This window comes from Hyla sarda, chromosome 8 (genome assembly GCF_029499605.1).
Source record: "Hyla sarda isolate aHylSar1 chromosome 8, aHylSar1.hap1, whole genome shotgun sequence".
In the NCBI taxonomy this organism is placed as follows: Eukaryota; Metazoa; Chordata; class Amphibia; order Anura; family Hylidae; genus Hyla; species Hyla sarda.
This window is the reverse complement of record NC_079196.1, coordinates 164,212,023-164,226,600: the sequence shown is the minus strand read 5'-3', so window position 1 is coordinate 164,226,600 and position 14,578 is coordinate 164,212,023. Positions and strand designations below refer to the sequence as shown.

Below are 14,578 nucleotides of genomic sequence, written 5' to 3'. Positions count from 1 at the left end.
TGCTGTAATGTTACCTAAGGGGGGCTGCTGTAATGTTACCTAAAGGGATCTGCTGTAATGTTACCTAAGGGGGGCTGCTGTAATGTTACCTAAAGGGGGGCTGCTGTAATGTTACCTAAAGGGGGGCTGCTGTAATGTTACCTAAAGGTGGCTGCTGTGATGTTCCCTAAAGGGGGCTGCTGTAATGTTCCCTAAAGGGGGCTGCTGTAATGTTACCTAAAGGGGGGCTGCTGTAATGTTACCTAAAGGGAGGCTGCTGTCATGTTCCCTAAAGGGGGCTCCTGTTATCTTTCCTAAATGATCTGCTGTCATCCTTGTTATCGCCTCAATAACAGCACCTCCCCTTCTCCCTGTGAGCCCCTCATCACCTCTCCTCTTTCCTGTCAGCCCCCATTACAGCACAATAGCCGCCCCTCACATCGCGTTGTAGTCGCGTTCCCCAAAACCCAAACGCCCGCTTGGACTCCAGAACCATGTGACTTGCACCGTCACGTGATCTCCTGACGTCAAGAAGGTGCTTGCCAAGAAGGAGAACTAGCTGCTCCCGATAGAACTGCCCGTTACCGGGCGGCGTTTATCGGCTCAGCTTGTCTGGAGGCTCCGCATTACCGGGGAGGACCGGGGGTGTCCACCGCACAGCTGAGAGGTAAGATCCGATTATCATGTGGGGACCGTTATGTGCGGCGCTGTTGTGGATGTGCTGAGAGCGGCGATCACCTGGTCCTCCAGCTCCGCATCCCGATCACTGGCTGCGCATTGTGCGGCTCCAGCACATAGGATTACACTGTGCAGCGCTCTACTTGTTTACGCCGATGATAGTATCGAGGAACAGTGTCCTTGACCTCGGTGCGGGGAGAGCTGCCTGCGGCTCCGTCCTCAGGTAACGCGTTGTCTGGGATACACATGATCGTGGTGTCAGCAATACTGCAGCTGTAGAAGGTGATGGTATGTATGATGGAATGTATGATGGATGCCTACAGCCTCAATGATGTGTCCAGTGTATCCTGAACAATCAGATGATGGTGGATGATAGCGTCATAGAACCCAATGCTGGAGGGTGATGACATTATGGAACCCAGTGCTGGTGGGTGATGAGGTCATAGAACTGAATGCTGGAGGGTGATGACTTTATGGAACCCAGTGCTGGTGGGTGATGAGGTCATAGAACCCAATGCTGGAGGGTGATGACATTATGGAACCCAGTGCTGGTGGGTGATGAGGTCATAGAACCCAATGCTGGAGGGTGATGACTTTATGGAACCCAGTGCTGGTGGGTGATGAGGTCATAGAACCCAGTGCTGGTGGGTGATGAGGTCATAGAACTGAATGCTGGAGGGTGATGACATTATGGAACCCAGTGCTGGTGGGTGATGAGGTAATAGAACCCAGTGCTGGTGGGTGATGAGGTCATAGAACTGAATGCTGGAGGGTGATGACATTATGGAACCCAGTGCTGGTGGGTGATGAGGTCATAGAACCCAGTGCTGGTGGGTGATGAGGTCATAGAACTGAATGCTGGAGGGTGATGACATTATGGAACCCAGTGCTGGTGGGTGATGAGGTCATAGAACCCAATGCTGGAGGGTGATGACAGTATGGAAACCAGTGCTGGTGGGTGATGAAATAATAGAACCCAATACTAGAGGGTGATGACAGTATGGAACCCAGTGCTGGTGGGTGATGAGGTCATAGAACCCAATGCTGGAGGGTGATGACAGTATGGAAACCAGTGCTGGTGGGTGATGAAATAATAGAACCCAATTCTGGAGAGTGATGACATTATGGAACCCAGTGCTGCTGGATGATGAAGTAATGGAACCCAGTGCTGCTGGATGATGAAGTAATGGAACCCAGTGCTGCTGGATGATGAAGTAATGGAACCCAGTGCTGCTGGATGATGAAGTAATGGAACCCAGTGCTGCTGGATGATGAAGTAATGGAACCCAGTGCTGCTGGGTTATGATTTTTTAGAGCCTGCTGTTTGTTGCAGATGAGGTCACTGAACTGAGTGATGATGGGTGGTAAGGTCTCTGAACCTGGTGATGGGGTCACAGAACATTGTGCTGTTGGATAATGAGGTAACAGAACCCGTTGTTTGTGGATTCAGTCACAGACCTAAACGCTGATGGTTACAGAAACTGGTGCTGTTGGTTGTTGAGATGAAAGAACCCAGTGCTGGTTTAAAATGTCTTCCCATCTATATGACTGTGTGTTTCTGGTACCCTGTGATGTTTGGTAAGATGTGTATGTGGGGTCTAGTTGTGCTTCCTAGTGGTAAATGAATGCAGGCTGAGGGTCTGCTTACCTACATTGGCAATGCATAGTATACATATTATTGGGAATCACGGATACCCGTTGTGTTTACATGTTATATTACCAGTGGTACACTTGGTGCATGGCTGTGGTTCCTGTTAGTATTAGAAGATGGGCAGTAAATTATTGACTACTACTCAATGTAGAACAGTTTAGAAGATGTTCTTCAGAAGGCCACTGAGGATTTTTGGAGGTAGTAATTTTATGCTTTGACCATTTTACACCAGTGGTGAAAAATATTTTGTATCCATTACAAAAGTTCATGCTGGTTGACTGGAGGAGGCCTAACACGATGCTACATCTGGGGCAGGTTGCGTAGATCTTGTTATTTCTGCACAATTCCCTGGGCCGGACGTACAATGCATGCTGTGGTGTCACATAGCACTATCCCAATATCACTGCTAGGCAGCATTCTATCTAGAAAAATATAACCCTGTTGCCAAGTATAGACGGGATGGTTCCAACACAGTGAATAGAAGTCCGTGGTCTCTAAGGTCAAAGCGTATAAAAAACACCTAAAACAACAGTGAGAAATCACATTGTACTATATCTTATTCTGCAGCTCCAGCCTAACAATGATCAGTCCTGTGGTGCACTACTAGTAACTGTGCACACTTCTGTTTTTAGGAGACTTATCACTTTGTGTTTCCTACAAGCAGCCACCGTCAGCATATTTTAGGTCTTTACATAAAATAATCCGTTCTTGCACTGTAATCCAGTACACTTGTTCTAGAAATTCTGTGAATAACTCATCTGGTTTAAGTCGGAAGGCGGCTTTACTTGGACCCGATAGAGCATTCTTTTCTAAGTAAATATGGCATGGCTCGTGACATCGCACTGTGTAGATTACTGTAGGAGGACAGTTATCATTTTAATTACTGACTATATTATGACCATCAACAATACTAACATACTTAAAGGAGTACTCTGGTGAAATGTATTTTCTTCCATTGTGCACGGCCTGCAAGAAGTAAAATAACAAACTTTAACTCACCTTCCGCCACTCCCCCAGTGCGCTGATATCACTCTTGTGCGGGTTCGGTGAGTGGGTTTGGTCTTCTTCCGCATCTTGGAGCCCAACGAGTCACAGGCATCATGCCCCCTCCCATAGGCATGAATGGAGGGGGTGTGGCATGATGTCATGTCTCCATCTCCGGAGCAGCGCTTGACACAGAATGCCAGGAGCTTCCCGAAGATCGTGCAGCGTCCCCAGCGGCTGGACCCCTGTGATGAGGCATCTTAGCCCATCCTTTGGATAGGGGATAAGATGTCTAAGGCTGGAATACCCCTTCAAAGGAGTAGTCCCACGTAGGAAAATGTATTCCTTAGGGGATAAATGTCTAATTGTGGTGGAGGGGTGGGGTTTGAGTGGCCCGACCACTATGAACCCCCCCCCGCTTGATCGACTTTACGGCACTCCGCTCTCTCTCCTGTCAAGGGTCAACAGGCCCCCTCCATGCATCTCTATGGGACAGATGGATAGGGGTCTATTCCTTTAATTAACTCATATATTTGAATACTAAATGTAGACTCAGAGAACCAAACAATGGGTCAACAGTGTTAGCCTTGGTCATTTATTTGTTGAGGAAAATGATCCAATATCACACACATCTGTCAGCTGCAAAAGTATGTGAACCTTCACTCCTGGTACCCAGTTTGCCTCCTGGTACCCAGTGTGCAGCAATACCAGTATCTAAACATTTCCTGTTACCTGCACATCGGCTTGGAGGGATTTTACCCCATTAGGCCATGTTCCCATGACGTAAAATGTGCAGAATGTCTGCACGGAAAACATGTGCGGACACTCCGCACATTTAGAGAATCCGACCGGCATTAGGACCGCTTGGAAATGCGCTGTCTCATAGACAACGATGGATTTCTGAGATAAATCCACAAAAAGTATAGACAAGTCTATTCTTTTTGCGGACACAGAAATCAGGATTTCTGTGGCAGAAACATCTGCTGTGGAAATGCCACCGTGTACAATGGGACTCTGCTGCAGCAGAATATCCGTGTAAAATATTCCTGTGGAATTCAGCACAGACATTCCGACGTGTGAACATACCCTTACTCAGTACAAAACAGCTTCAACTCTGTTATGTTGGTGGGTTTCCTCCCATGACCTGCTCGCTTCAGGTCTTTCCACAACATTTCTATTTGATTAAGGTCAGGACTTTGATTTGGCCAATACAATTTTACCTTAATTTTTCTTAACCATTCTTTGTTGGAACAACCTGTTTGCATAGGGTTGGGGTTTTCCTGCATGACCCACATTCTTTTGAAGTTCATCTCAAAGGTAGGTGTCCTGACATTTTTCTTTAGAATTTGCTGGTATATTTTTGAATTTATTGTTCCACAAATGATTAAAGGCCGTCCTGACCCAAATGCAGCAAAACAGGTCCAAACTACGGTATGTTACGTATGTATGATATGAGGTTTTTATGGTAATGTTTTCCTTTTTCCAACAATATATCTTCTCATTGAAACCACAAAGCTAAATTTTCGTCTCATCCATCCACAAACCCAATAACATTCTGGCTTGTCCAAGTAAATTTTAACAAGCTGCAGATGGGCAGCAATGTTTTTTAAAATTTTTATTTATTAATATTTTTGGAGAGGAGTGGCTTTCTGCTTGCAGTTACCATGCACACCATTGGTGTTCAGTGATGGATTCCACTCATACCTGATTGTCACCTGATCTCACTCTCACTTTTTCCTTTAAAAATGTATCTTCTAATCCCGAGGCCGCTTTTACGTGTAGTGCTAGGGGCCACAGCTAGTGCTGTGTTAATAACCATTGCAAGCTGGTCTTGGAGTTGCCATGCACGTGGATGGTGGTGCACATCCCTGGTTTAACTAGCAATTGCAGTGGGAATCAGGAATTTGATATGGTGCATTTAACCCCTTCCCGCAGAATGTCATATATAAACGCCGGGTTGTGCAGTGCGTTCGCGCATCCCGGCGTTTATAAATGACATGCAGTTAACCCGGCGATGCGCAGCATCGCACGGGTTAACTGGCAGAAGTCCCGCTGTTTCCAGCAGGGGACAACTTCTGCTTCACCCCCAGGACCATCAATTGATGGTCCTGGTCAGCGATCACTGTGATTGGTCCCTGTGGACCAATCACAGTGATCTGGGGTGAAAGTTCAGATCCCCCGCACTGCCCGCCCCTGGAAGTCGGGCAGAACGGGGGACGAAGCGCTGCAGGGGCTCGCGGGGACCTGCGGCATTCGGGGGGAACACGTGGGGACCGGCGGACTTACCTGATCCAGCGGCGGGACCGAGGAGCAGCGCGGGACCGGCCACGTGGACGAGCAGCGACGGGTAAGTATGTAGTCCTCAGAGGCAGCAGTGAAGATCTTCACTGCTGCTTCTAGGAGTCTGAAAACTACAACTCCCAGCATGCCTAGACAGCCTTTGGCTGTCCGGGCATGCTGGGAGTTGTAGTTTTGCAACATCTGGAGGGCCCCAGTTTGGAGACCATTGTATAATGGTCTCCAATCTGTGCTCTTCCAGCTGTTGCAAAACTACAACTCCCAGCATGCACTGACTGTCCAGGCATGCTGGGAGTTTTAGTTAAGCAACATCTGGCCCTTCAGATGTTGCCGAACTACAACTCCCAGCATGCCCTTCAGCTGTCTGGGCATGCTGGGAGTTGTAGTTTTGCAACAGCTGGAGACACACTGGTTGGGAAACATTGTTTCTAACTCAGTGTTTCCTAACCTGTGTGCCTCCAGCTGTTGCAAAACTATAACTCCCAGCATGCACTAAAAGACCATGCATGCTGGGAGTTGTAGTTTTGCAACATCTGGAGGGCCCCAGTTTGGAGACCATTGTATAATGGTCTCCAATCTGTGCTCTTCCAGCTGTTGCAAAACTACAACTCCCAGTATGCACTGACTGTCCAGGCATGCTGGGAGTTTTAGTTCAGCAACATCTGGCCCTTCAGATGTTGCCGAACTACAACTCCCAGCATGCCCTTCAGCTGTCTGGGCATGCTGGGAGTTGTAGTTTTGCAACAACTGGAGACACACTGGTTGGGAAACATTGTCTGTTTCTAACTCAGTGTTTCCTAACCTGTGTGCCTCCAGCTGTTGCAAAACTATGACTCCCAGCATGCACTAACAGACCATGCATGCTGGGAGTTGTGGTTTTGCAACAGCTGATGCAAGCCCCCCCCCCCCGCCCCGCCACCCCCGTGAATGTACAGGGTACATTCACATGGGCGAGGCTTTTACAGTGGGTTTCTCGCATCTTGAGATGCAGCAAATTTTGCGCTGGGAAACTCGCTGTAACCCCCCGCCCATGTGACTGTACCCTAAAAACACTACACTACACTAACACAAAATAAAATAAAAAGTTAAAAACACTACATATACACATACCCCTACACAGCCCCCCTCCCCCAATAAGAACGTCCGGTACACCACTGTTTCCAAAGCAGAGCCTCCAGCTGTTGAAAAACAACAACTCCCAGTATTGTCGGACAGCCGTTGACTGTCCAGGCATGCTGGGAGTTTTGCAACAGCTGGAGGTACCCTGTTTGGGAATCACTGGCGTAGAATACCCCTATGTCCACCCCTATGCAAATCCCTAATTTAGGCCTCAAATGCACATGGCGCTCTCACTTTGGAGCCCTGTCGTATTTCAGGGCAACAGTTTAGGGTCACATATGGGGTATCGCTGTACTCGGGAGAAATTGCGTTACAAGGTTTGGGGGGCTTTTTCTTCTTTAACCCTTCATGAAAAGGAAATGTTGGGGTCTACACCAGAATGTTAGTGTAAATTTTTTTTATTTTTTACACTAACATGCTGATGTTGCCCTATACTTTACATTTTCACAAGAGGTAAAAGGGAAAAAAGCCCCCCAAAATTTGTAACGCAATTTCTCCCGACTACAGAGATACCCCATATGTGAGCGCAAAGTGCTCTGGGGGCGCACAACAAGGCCCAGAAGGGAGAGCGCACCATGTACATTTGAGGTGATTTGCACAGGGGTGGCTGATTGTTACAGCGGTTTTGACAAACGCAAAAAAAAAAAAACCCCACATGTGACCCCATTTCGGAAACGACACCCCTCACGGAATGTAATGAGGGGTGCAGTGAGAATTTACCCCCCACAGGTGTCTGACGGATCTTTGGAACAGTGGTCCATGAAAATGAAAACTTGTACAGCCCACTGTTCCAAAGATCTGTCAGACACCAGTGGGGGGCAAATGCTCACTGTACCCCTTGTTACGTTCCTCAAGGGGTCTAGTTTCCAAAATGGTATGCCATGTGTGGTTTTTTTTGCTGTTCTGGCACCTTAGGGGCTTCCTAAATGCGACATGCTCCCCGAGCAAAATTTGCTCTCAAAAAGCCAAATATGACTCCTTCTCTTCTGAGCATTGTAGTTCGCCCATAGTGCACTTCAGGTCAACTTATGGGGTACCTCCATACTCAGAAGAGATGGGGTTACAAATTTTGGGGAGTATTTTCTGCTATTAACCCTTGCAAAAAGGTGAAATTAGGGGGGAAACACACATTTTAGTGGAATTTTTTTTTTTTTTTTTTACATATGCAAAAGTCATGAAACACCTGTGGGGTAATAAGGCTCACTTTATTCCTTGTTACGTTCCTCAAGGGGTCTAGTTTCCAAAATGGAATGCCATGTGGGTATTTTTTGCTGTTTTGGCACCATAGGGGCTTCCTAAATGCGACATGCCCCCCGAGCAAAATTTGCTCTCAAAAAGCCAAATATGACTCCTTCTCTTCTGAGCATTGTAGTTCGCCCATAGTGCACTTCAGGTCAACTTATGGGGTACCTCCATACTCAGAAGAGAAGGGGTTACAAATATTGGGGGGTATTTCCTGCTATTAACCCTTGGAAAAATGTGAAATTTGGGGGGAAACACACATTTTAGTGAAAAAAAATAATTTTTTTTTACATATGCAAAAGTCGTGAAACACCTGTGGGTTATTAAGGCTCACTTTATTCCTTGTTATGTTCCTCAAGGGGTCTAGTTTCCAAAATGGTATGCCATGTGAGGGTTTTTTGCTGTTCTGGCACCATAGGGGCTTCCTAAATGCAACATGCCCCCCAAAAACCATTTCAGAAAAACGTACTCTCCAAAATCCCCTTGTCGCTCTTTCCCTTCTGAGCCCTCTACTGCACCCGCCGAACGCTTTACATAGACATATGAGGTATGTGCTTACTCGAGAGAAATTGGGCTACAAATATAAGTATACATTTTCTCCTTTTACCCCTTGTAAAAATTTAAAAATTGGGTCTACAAGAACATGCGAGTGTAAAAAATGAAGATTGTGAATTTTCTCCTTCACTTTGCTTCTATTCCTGTGAAACACCTAAAGGGTTAAAATGATGACTGAATGTCATTTTGAATACTTTGGGGGGTGCAGTTTTTATAATGGGGTCTTTTGTGGGGTATTTCTAATAAGAAGACCCTTCAAATCCACTTCAAACCTGAACTGGTCCCTGAAAAATAGTGAGTTTGAAAATTTTGTGAAAAATTGGAAAATTGCTGCTGAACTTTGAAGCCCTCTGGTGTCTTCCAAAAGTAAAAACTCGTCACTTTTATGATGCAAACATAAAGTAGACATATTGTATATGTGAATAAATTTTTTTTTTATTTGTAATATACATTTTCCTTACAAGCAGAGAGCTTCAAAGTTAGAAAAATGCAAAATTTTCAAATTTTTCATCAAATTTTAGGATTTTTCACAAGGAAAGGATGCAAGTTACCAAAAAATGTTACCACTACGTTAAAGTAGAATATGTCACGAAAAAACAATCTCGGAATCAGAATGATAACTAAAAGCATTCCAGCGTTATTAAAGTTTAAAGTGACAGTGGTCAGATGTGCAAAAAACGCTCTGGTCCTTAAGGCCAAAATGGGCTTGGTCCTGAAGGGGTTAAGCTTAAAATTTTGATGATTGTAAAGTCAAATTTATGCAAAAATTTAATCTTGAAGGGTTCACAAACTTAGGACAAATCTGCTTCCAATGCAAGGGAATATGGCTTTACAGCCTCATTCACATGCAGTGGAATTTTTCTTTGTGGATTACAAACTGTGACATGAAAAAAAGTACCATGGATAGAATGGTGGTTAAAGGGGTACTCCGGTGGAAAACTTTATTTTTATTTTTAAATCAACTGGTGTCAGAAAGTTAGACAGAATTCTAGATTACTTCTATTAAAAAATCTTAATCCTTCCAGTACTTACTAGCTGCTGAATACTACTGAGGAAATTATTTTTGGAACACAGTGCTCTCTGTTGACATCACGAGCACAGTGCTCTCTGCTGACGTCTCTGTCCATTTTTGGAACTGTCCAGAGCAGCATATGTTTGCTATGGGGATTTTCTCCTACTCTGGACAATTCTTAAAATGTACAGAGATGTCAGCAGAGAGCACTGTGCTCGTGATGTCAGCAGAGAGCACTGTGTTCCAAAAAGAAAATAATTTCCTCTGGAGTATTCAGCAGCTAGTAAGTACTGAAAGGATTTTTTAATAGTAAAATGTAAAAGTAATTTACAAAAATGTTTAACTTTCTGGCTCCAGTTGATTTAAAAAAAAAAAAAAAGTTTTTCCACCGGAGTACCCCTTTAACCCATTAAGGACTCAGCCCAACTCACCTTAAGGACACAGCCAATTTTATTTTAGCATTTTTGTTTTTTCCTCCTCGCCTTCTAAAATTCTTAACTCTTTTTTAGATTTCCATTCCCAGACCCATATGAGGGCTTGTCATTACAATGTACAACTGGCCACGCAAAAAACATCACTCATTTTACCCTAAAATGTATGGTAAACCCATAAAATTATTTTTATAAGGAAATGTAAACGAAAATCATAATTTAGCAAATTTGGGGGGTTTCATTTTTGCGCTGTTCACTTTACAGTAAAAATACATGTTTTATTTATTCTGTGGGTCAATACGATTAAAACGATACCCATGGTTACATACATTTCTATTCTTGTACTGCTTTTAAAGAATCTCAAACTTTTTTATTTTTTTATTTGACAAAATCAGTATGTTTAAAATTGCCCTATTTTGACCACCTCTAATTTTCTTATTTTTCTGTATTCAGGGATGTGTGGGGGCTCAGCTTTTGCTCCATGATCTGAAGTTTGTTTTGGTACCAGAGTTGCATAAATGTGACTTTTTGATTGCTTTTTATAAAAAATGTTTGCTGTTTGATGTGACAAAATTTTTTTTGACTTTTATTTTATTTATTTTTTTACGTTTACGCCGTTCGCGGTAGGGGATCATTAACATAATATTTTTATAGTTTGGACATCTATGCACACAACAATACCAAATATGTTTATTATTTAGCTTTTTTTTACGCTTTTATGTATTAATATGGGGAAAAAGGGTGATTTAAAACTTTATTGGGGAGGGGCTTTTTCACATTTTTATTTTATTTTTTACTTAAAAAAAAAAAAATTTACATTTATTTTACACCTTTTTAGTCCCCATAGGGAACTATTTATAGCAATCATTCTAGTGCTAATACTGTTCAGTGCTATGCATAGGGCATAGCACTGATTAGTATTATCAGTGATCTTCTGCTCTGGTCTGCTGGAAGGCAAATCAGTGCAGAAGACCCCGGGAGACAGACGGAGGCAGGTGAGGGGACCTCTGTCCGCCATCTTGGCTGATCTGATCCCCGTGGCAGTGCCGCGGGCGATCAGATCAGCCATTATGAGTGCCACACTTTTTCTACACCTTTTAATTTGTGTGGTGGTAATGTGTACCTGTGCCAAATGTATTAAATGATTGCATGGCATGTGGAAAATATGTAGAAAATATGTAGGTCTGCAACAATTATTCAATATCGCTGTGGACCATTCCCATTATAGATTCATCGGTTGTTAGGGGATGTGGCCTCGGTTGTTAGGGGGATGGCCAAGCAGCATAGTATACCTACTATTATTTACTACTTTACTTTCTTTTTAGCCCCTTAGTCTGCCCCTTAAATTCCATCTCCTTCTTCCCTTACCCTTTGGTGCCTCTTGGTGTCTTTTTGAAGCTGCTGCTGGCCTGCAATGTCTGCGGCCTACCTCCTGACCACTGCCTGGAGAGCAGTCCGGAAGGCGGCGCCTCCTTGTCCTTGGCACTCCGGTAAAAAGAAGCCTAAACCAGACTATGGCATAGCTACACAATTTTAGAGAAAACACCTAAAGCAAATGTGGCAATGAAAAGTCTTTAAACAGCAACTGCCGCAAATGGTGCAACTAATCAACACCACAGAGTAAAGCTAATGATAAATTTGCCCCCTCATGCTTGCTATGCAATGTGCACAGAAAAGCAAAGGATTTGCCCCATTGATCACAATGAGTGCTCATCCTTGTGCCTTTTTGGCCTAACTTTAGTAGGGTTTAACATCAGATTTCTGCACAAATTAACTTTAAAGCAAAAAATAAAAAATAATAATAATTTTATTTGCTTATGATAAATCTAGTGTGTGAACATGCCCTTAGACTCTTAATACACAGCATTAAAACCTTTCATGGGGGGTATATGCTCACAACATATATTTCTGATGTAAAGCTCAGGCACATGCAACTCTAAGGATATATGGTGGCTTACCTTGCCCGTAGAGTCCCATGGTAGTAAAAACAAAACAGGATGACCGTAAATTCAGGAGTTAGTCCGGCGCAGAGAGGAACCATCAGGGAGCCAGATAAATTCTATGGATTTATTAGATGCAACGCGTTTTGCTGCGCATGTGCAGCTTCATCAGGCCTGATGAAGCTGCGCATACGCAGCGAAACGCGTTGCATCTAATAAATCTATTGATTTTATCTGGCTCCCTGATGGTTCCTCTGCGCTGGACTAACTCCTGAATTTACGGTAATCCTATTTTGATTCTACTTCTACCCAGGAGGGCTGCAGTGGACCTATACTTATATTCATTTTACACTTTACCTTGTTGTGTGTGGGCGCACAACCAACTCTGGTAAGCGGCTTGGGAATTACCGTCCCCTTCCCCCACTAACAAGACCGGCTGATCCCGCACATGAGGCACCTTCCTTCCTCCCTCTCTCTAGATGGTAGTAAAAAAGTATACTGCACGGTATACATTAGGGGAGATTTATCAAAACATGTGCAGAGGAAAAGTTGCCATTAGCAACCAATCAGATGGCTTCTTTTATTGTCAAATAGGCCTCTGAAAAATAAAACAAGCCATCTGATTGGTTGATATGTAAAACTGCACCACTCTTTCTCTTCACAGGTTTTAATAAATCTCCCCCATGTTTTGTGGCCCTCTATATAGGAAGGTGCAGTCTTCTGCGCTTTTCTATGAGACTACAAGGTATATCGACACATACCAACCTGACAGAAGCTGGAAGCTTGTTGTCTCTGTAAGGTTAATGTAAGCCTATGGCTGTGTTTATTATCTAAGAAAGGAGCCTTTCTTGGTAGGATGAACACTAAATGTAGAGCTTAGACACAGCATGTACTGGGCCTAAGAGAAGCTTGGTATGGGGGTTGGCAATGTTTCCAGCCAGTACTATGCTGCTTTGTCAATCCCAATGGCAGTCATTTCACATACATGTTGAATCAGTCCGCCGTCCATCTGGTTGGGAAACACTTTAGCTCGTAATATAATATACGTAATATAATATAATATATGATGCACGACTTTTATTGACAGCTGTGAAGGTCTTTTAGCTATGAAGGTTCATATTAGCTATTCTCAGTCAAGAACAGAACAGCGCTTCAGGCCATACAAGTGGATGGCATAGATAATGGAGTCGCCCATCTGTACAAGTGCTCCATTCAGACATTAATACTTAGACACTCTAAAGTCTTTTTAATGTAAATGACAAGAAAATGTGCATCGAGAAACAAAATCAATGGCCTCAAAAAGCAAAAGACATTCCATTCTACAGGCCAGGCTTCATTTACTACTTTATAATAGATCCACTTTATTTATAATGTTACATTTGGTATATAATAGTATACAGTACGAGTTCTGTACAGTATGAAGCAGCCCAAGGCAAACATCTGTAATGGAGCCTTGAATAGTAAGAATGTATGTACGGTACAGATAGGGGAGGGGGATTATAAGTCTTCATGATAAGAAAATAGCTTTCTTATCATAATATGTAGTTCATAATATAGTGTCTGTACCTGTGTGTGACGATTTTCTCACAATTCTTCTGTGATTTTCACCCCACTATTTATTTTTAACAGCATACAAAATGACTGTTGTCTCAGATTTTTCCCAGCTTGCAATGCGGCCGAGACCTGACGCACTAGTCAGCTGATGACAGGGAGCCTGTCTGCTTCAATGGGTGGAGGGATTAATCTACAACTAATGCAACAGCTGTAGGCACAGGTCTTTTGTTTCAATGGGTGGGATGGCTGATGTGTGGGAGGGAGGAAAATGGCATTGTGGGATTTGTAGTCAAAAAAAGAAAAGTCAAACAGGCACTACAAGTTCACAAAAATCTAGCCACATTTTTATGGTAATCTAGCCATTTAGCCGCAAGACAAGCGCAGATCCTTCCTAAGCATGTCTGCCAGGTACATACTAAAATCACCTTATGGTGGATAACCCCTTTAAAGGGAACCAATCATCAGATTTTACCCTATATAATTCTTGGCAAAGCGTTATATAGGGTAAAATTGTTGTCCTCACCATCCCCGGGGGACGCTCATGCCCCCAGGGATGGTGAAGAAATGAAGTTATAAACTAGTCACCGCCCCCGCCGTAAGTTGTCACCTGGGCGGGGAGCTCTTCTCATCTACTCCCGTTCTTCGGCCCGGAGCGACGCCCCCTCCGCTTGATTGATGGGCCGCGTCATTGTTCCGCTCACTGAACAGACGGAGCAGAGCGATGACGTGGCCCATCAATCAAGCGGAGGGGGCGTCGCTCCCGGCCGAAGAACGGGAGTAGGTGAGAAGAGCTCCCCGCCCAGGTGACTACTTGCGGCGGCGGTGACTAGTTTATAACTTCATTTCTTCACCATCCCTGGGGGCAGGAGCGTCCCCCGGGAATGGTGAAAATAAAGATTTTACCCTATAAAATGCTTTGCCAAGCGTTATATAGGGTAAAATCTGATGATTGGTTCCCTTTAATGTTTCTGCTGGAAAATGGAATCTGAAATAAGAAGGAATACCAGACACTCCTTCACTTGACTATACCTGTTCTGTTAAAATTTGCAGTGCAGAAGGCAATGTTTTCTAATGTTGTAAAGGTTCACTTTACAACTCCATCCTTCTTGAGTACTTTAGTTACTTGAATCAGCCA

At 43.9% G+C, this 14,578-nt stretch overlaps 1 protein-coding gene across 3 annotated transcripts in view; it reads left to right on the top strand.

The window, feature by feature from the left end:
* Positions 1-405: 405 nt before the first annotated feature.
* Positions 406-14,578, top strand: part of ABAT (4-aminobutyrate aminotransferase) — a 163,267-nt gene continuing 149,094 nt past the window's right edge. For 2 of the 3 annotated variants that reach the window (XR_008847264.1, XM_056536397.1), the window contains exon 1: positions 406-646. The gene's annotated coding sequence lies outside the window, so the exon portion shown is untranslated. Of the gene's footprint in view, positions 647-742; positions 881-14,578 lie in introns of those variants that run through there. The other variant, XM_056536398.1, reaches the window with a different exon arrangement.